Here is a 6,590-nt window from a genome sequence, read left to right as displayed (position 1 = left end):
TACCTATGATCACCATGATCAAGGTTTATCTTGGAGTAAGCCTCACCAAGCTCCAAAGAAAAAAAATAAAAAAATAAAATACCAAGCTCATTTCACTTGTTTGGTGAGCAAGCTTGGACATCATCATCAATAGGTACATGTACCAAGAAGATTAAGAAGTGTGCTATCCTAGCTCCATACACACTAAGGCCTTCCAGGGAGGGCGGGGTGACGGCAATGAGCCCTAGTTCGAGCAAGTTTTGTGAGTTGAATACCTCGAATTCAAAAAGACTTTTAAGCCCCGTAGGTACGGTAACTTCACTATCGACTCTCTCCCTTCTTTAAGCCTTGTGAACACGCCCTTCCATTGTATCATAAATAAAGAATGTGCCTATGTAATCACCCCCCTCCCCTCTCTCTAGTAACTCTTCCTCTCTCTACACTTAGCATAAGAGCTCCGAAAGCTCTTACATCACACAGTTCACCTCACCCATTGACCCTCCTAGGTGGCCCAAAGGCACATGAGGGGTGGCCAACCTTGTATCCCTCCCCAATTTTATATAAACCCCCTTTCCCTTTCATTTGGAGGGGAGAAGGATGCATAGCATTGTAGCTTGAGAGAAACACCATCCACATTAGCTACACCCAAGCTAGGTGTTCCATGACCCTATGCTCCCTACACCTTAGCCACATGCCATGCTAATGGTGTAAGAGTATTCTTTGCCACTCTCTCCCAAGCCTTCAAGGTATTTCTAAGAGCTTTTCTATGCACTTAAGTTATACTAGTAGGCATGCAATAAGGGCCCATTACTTCTAGTACCCATCAACATCATAAGCACCCTAGCTTTTCTTATGTACATGCACGAATAGCTCTCTCTTGTATCCTTTCCTACATTATCTTAGCACCCCAAAACCTCACGGAGTCACTCACCAAGAAGCATCACTGTCAATATTTTGTGGGATAGAAAACCCTTTTGTTTCCTATCCTTCAAGGCCAATACAAGTGGTTTTCGGGGCTACGATTGTGTAAGGTTGTCATTGCTTTGGTCTTGTTTAGCTTCTTTCATCATTGTAGCTTATTGTATAAGTGTCTATGATTTCATTCTGTTATGCTTATCACAAATTTTATGTTAATTAAGCCTCGAGGGAATGGATAAATCCTGCAGTGTTGTCTCCCAAGACTTTCTTTTGGGTAATTAAGTGCGTTGTGCTTTGTAATGATTGGATTGAGGTGTTGTAGTGCTGTATATATGAAGCTCATGAAGGTGTGGGTGGTCATGTCCCATAAACAAACCCATTCATTCTCAAATTGTATGTTGAAAAGTTGGAGTTGTTATGCAAGTGGGTTGTAGTGTTAGTTTATGGGATAATGACACCCATATGTTAGGCATTTTTTGTTTGAGCATTTGATGTGGCAACCATATATATAGCCCTACACATCATTTGGGCATACGTCCTTGTCATGGTGATTTTGTTTTCCTATGGGCATTGTCAGTTGTTATTTTGACATTTTTTTTCCATGAAAGTTTAGCACTATTTGGGTAGCAATGTCCTAGCCCACCATTCACCTTGGCTAGGTGGTGCCCCCTTTTCTTCCCTAGTCTCGCTAGAGGAGCCTTTCCCTCTAGAGGTTTTTGTGGGTAAGCGTGTGTGTTTCTGTGTGTATGCGTGTGTGCCTGTGTTTAAGTGTTGGTGTGTGTGTGTAAACACCAGATTGACCAGCAACAGTATGACGTGTTTTTCCACTGCTTTTAGATTTACATTCTTGAGAGGAGTCCTCTTCTAGGGCTTCCCTCTGTAATGTAAATGATCAGTGGTTTCACAAAAAAAAAAGTGCGTGTGTTGTATGGTTAGTGTTCTAGTGTGTGAGCCCTTTAGGGTGTGGGTGTAGGTGAGGGGGAGCTTCATCCTTGCTTCCTTCGGGGTTCTTGTTCCTCAGCTTCTCCCTCGTCAAGTGTAGGTGTAGGGGGGTGTGTGTCTTTTGCGGGGCCTTCCGCCTCCAACAGCTTATCCATCCCCTCCCCCTTGCCTTCCTCCTCGCCAGCAGACATGGGTGGCGTCTTCAGATCCTCCACAGAGGGACTCTGTGGAAGTCCCCTCGCCTGCCCACCTCTAAGGCACTTCAGGCCACTTCGGCGGCAGAGCCCACTTGCTCGTTGAGGTGGGCAAGATTGTGGATGTCTAGATCCTAGGAGACGAGGATTTTATCAGACAAAGTTTGAAGCCTCGACATGGCGTCCAGAGTGCTACAGCGGAGTCCTTCGACCCTCCGCGCAACTCAGGCGTACTTCAAACCTTGGTGCCCTGGGTTTGGTCCTGCAACAACCACAATGGAGGAGCATACCAGTTTTTCGGTATCGGTTTGCATCCTAGGTCTGAGGAGGGAGTATCTTCACCTCTTGCCACAAATAGGAGGGGCTTTCGAAGGCGGTGGGTCTTTCGAAGGCGGTGGGTCTTCCCTGGGTGGGGGATGGATACACCAGAGAGTAGAGTTCTCGGGCCTCCCAAACCAGTGCTTTATTTGCCGTCGACCACTTAGGCATCACGCTTTAGCGCATAATGCTTTAGGCATACGCAATATGCTTTAGTCATTACACATTAGCGCATATGTAGTAGGCATCACGCTCTAGACATACGCGCTTTACCGTGTAACGCTTTAGGCATACGCGATACGCTTTAGGCAGTAGTGCATTACTATAACGTTTTAGGCACACATATAACACATAACACATAACACTTTAGGCATAACACTTTAGGTATAACGCTCTAGGCATTACGCTTTAGGGCATTATGCATATGCATTAGTGCATACGCATAATGCTTTACTACGCATTAGCATAACGCCTTGCTTGTTCAACTTTCTTAGAGAGGGCTTGAGTCATTTGGACCTACCAATAAACTTTCATTTTTAAAGACCAAAGACAATCCATGTATTCATAGAAATAAATAAGGTTGCACCTTCATATTTGAATGAAGTAAACTTACATTGTACACAAATTTTCCCAAATATCGCCTTGTAAGAGGATACCAAGGCTCGGAGCCTTTTGTATTCTTCTTTCTAATCTACGTAATTAATCTTTGATCCTTCTCAGGCAAAGCCTCTAAGTAATCTTCCTAGCTTGCCGCACAAATGTTTGCACAGTTGATGATCTCATCCCTAAGGCTTGTGACCACAAGTGCATGGGTATTCATGCTAAAAACAAACTTTTTCATTAAAATCTAATCTACAAGCGAACAAAATCATGTTGTTCAAATACCTTGACATAATAAAATAGAAGACAATGTTAATCAGAACTCTCTATTTTAAACACACACACTCACTCTCTAATTTAAGACATATACACACACTAATTAGACTCATACACTCTCTATTTTGAAAACACACACACACTCTAATTTGACACATATACACACACTAATTAGACTCATACACTCTCTATTTTGAAAACACACACACACTTTAATTTGACACATATACACACACTAATTAGCCTCATACACTCTCTATTTTAAACACACACACACACACACACTCTAATTTAGTGCATATACACACACTAATTAGAGACACCCACTCTCTATTTTAAACACACACTCTCTCTCTCTCTCTCTCTCTCTCTATTTTAAAGACAATGTTAATTCACTTACAAATTCATCCGTTATAGACAAGTGAGCAATGCAATCCCTGGGACTCTAGTTGGGTCAATCGCAGTGCATAGAACTCTATAATGTTTGTCCTTTGTGTTAGAGAACCTTTCTTTTATTGTGGATTGCCATGCAACTGTCCTGTGATTCCCTTCCCACACATAAAACATTCTATTAGACAACATCTGATACTCCTCCATGTCACTGATCTCGGCTTCGAATTCTTCATGCCTCTCTCACCATATGGAGTCCCACTCTCTCATCCTATCTTCAATCACCCATGTCTCCTCTCTATGGCAAGTCCACAAAGAGACAATTAAAGGTCCCTTTTCCTCAACATAGACCTCCTTTCCAAAAGCTGTTTTCAACCCTGAAACAGCTTCACGTAGACCCCTCACCTTTGCATATGGAATGAGCCTACATAATGGAATGGGAGGACAATGAAAACAACTCAACGTCCTCGTTCTTTGCAATATGTCTTCCCCCCTGTCCACATAAAGCTTGTACTCATCTCCTGTTTCAATCCCCATAGATATTTCTGGATAAACAATGTAAGGCACAATTTGCATACATGCCTCTTGAACGCTTTCATTAACATCTTGACTGTTGGCCTCCTCCCCGTGATTGCCAAAATTGGCGGGTAATTATGTCTCTCCAACCACACTCACTTCATCAAGATTATTAACCTCTACCCCATTTTCCCCATGATTGGCTAAAGATCCTCGACCTCTACCATGTTTTCCACGTTTGCCTCGTCCATGAGAAGCAGGGCTACAATTCAAAACACACACTCCATTCTTTAGTTTTTTTAATTAAAAACTCACAAAACACAAACACTAAATACTTATGTGAATCATAATCCCAAAACAATCAACATTAGACAAAAGGCACTAAGTGCAACAAAATCGATATAAAAATCTAGAGATGAATTAGAAAACATTATGTGATTGCTCTACAAAAGTGCAAATTAAAAATTATCCAGAGTACAGAAGTATCAATTAACAAAATATTTAGAAATCAAGGACTTGTATGGTTTAGGCAAGGGATTTCACTATACTTTCGCACTTGCATGTATATGTTATGAAAAACATATGCATGAGCCATGCCTTCGTGCTTTAAGTTATGTAAGTGCATTTAACTAAATGAAGTGAAAACTAGAAAATACCATAACATCTTAACAATCCTCTTTTAAAACACATTCTCTTCAAGCCTTGGTTAGTAGTCTATCAAGCCATAGCCTTGGTTTAGTCTATCAAGCCTTGGTTTCACTTACAAGAATGGGATTTGATATATCGAAGAACATTGGCTTGGTTTGTACAAGGTTGACCGTGCAGTCAGCCTAACACAGACTTTCAAGTTCCCAAGCTGTTTTTGTAGACCCAAGGGCAATACCATATTATACGAGTGTAGAGTAAATTGGGGATCAAAATTGTGCAAAAGCTAGACTACTCAAATTTTCACCACACCTCTAGATGAAGAACAACTCATGGGCCAGGTTCATTCGGGGAATGAACGAACCCTTGGACACACTGGTCAAAAATGCCAAGCCAGTGTCCATGGCGGAAGCTGTAAGAATGGCAAAGGATTTTGCCAAAGCCTTTGTAGTAAAGGTCCCGCTGAAGCCTGCACCCTCTAGCTTTAAAAGATTCCAAGCCCAGGGAAGTACTTCAAACTTTCCACCCCCGAAGAGGCAGTAATGCCCGAACCCGAATCAAGATGTAGAAAGATGACGAAGTGAAGAAAGACCCTTTCCCTAGAATACTTTCTCAGTAGCCCCACCTCTTTCAAGAAATCAAAGGAATGAGCTCAGAACTGAAAACCGATGTTTTGGATGCTAGGGTTTTGGTCACCAGCTGAAAGACTGCCCTACTCCTGCCATGTCAAGGGGAAAGGGAAGTCAAGGACCCCAAGTTCAAAGACCAACCCCTTCATTCCAATCTAATCAGGGTCCATCTCGCCCAAGCCAGGGAAACCCCAGAAGAACTCCAGCTCACCATCTGCCTCTGTCCAGAGTAACCTCAGAACTCCTTCCTAGAACTGGGGCAACCAAAGAGAAAGAGTTCTACCTCAGACTACAGCCAGAGCAGTCACAATTTTAGATGTAGTAGAAGAGGAAAGAGGGCATATGCTGCAATTGAAAACCAAGGGCCTAACCGACAGTTCTCAGTCATCCATACTCCAACAGAGTATCAGGGTAAGCCTTTTAAGCTTTTGGTTTATTCATGCAGTACTCATTCATTCATTTCTCTTGGATGCTTGCGTAAGCTAGTCTTAGAACAGAAATCAGGGAAACCTATGCAAGTTGAAGTGGCCAGTGGAAAGATTCTTTTCACTCACCATGAGACAGATATTATCCAGTTCAATCTAGATGGTAATGTGACTGACTGTCAGTTCAAAGTCTTACCTCTGGGAGTTTTTGACGGGATCCTTGGAATGGATTGGCTCCACAAAAATCAAGCTGACATTCACTGTCATAATGGAACCATTTCCTTCCGTGATCTTCACGGAAACAAGGTTCAAGGAACCGAAATTTCAGGATCCCCAAGTCTGCAGTTAGTAAAGGCTTCTAAGTTACTAAAAGGACTTAGAAAGAAGTAGCGCATTTATCTTGTCAAAATGAATCCGGTAGACTCAAAGTTAAAAGCTAAAGAACCTGAATGGTTAAGTGATTATGATGATTTATTCCTAGCAGAATTAACAGAGATGCCTCCAATTCGGGAAGTAGATCATGTGATAGAATTGACTCCCGGAGCTCAACCTGTAGCTCTGCGCACGTATAAAATGCAAAAAGATTTCCAGAAGGTGCATTAGAAATAAAGTATAATCTGTTCAAGAGGCATTACCCGAGGGGTCCAGAGTTTCGAAAAATTTTAAATTAAGGTTCCTATGGACCAATAAGATTTATCCAAATATAGGAAGGAGATAAATGGAAGAATAAAAGAAAAATTTTCTAAAAATGAGTAAAT

General features: G+C 41.9%; 1 pseudogene; it reads right to left on the bottom strand.

Annotated features, from left to right (window-relative positions):
- Positions 1–2,804: 2,804 nt before the first annotated feature.
- Positions 2,805–4,384, bottom strand: LOC147613335 (uncharacterized; annotated as a pseudogene).
- Positions 4,385–6,590: the final 2,206 nt, after the last annotated feature.

This window comes from Cibotium barometz, chromosome 44, assembly GCF_041138505.1.
Source record: "Cibotium barometz isolate CiBa-2024 chromosome 44, ASM4113850v1, whole genome shotgun sequence".
NCBI lineage: Eukaryota > Viridiplantae > Streptophyta > Polypodiopsida > Cyatheales > Cibotiaceae > Cibotium > Cibotium barometz.
Note: the sequence above shows the minus strand (reverse complement) of the source record. Positions and strands in the feature narration are given on the sequence as shown.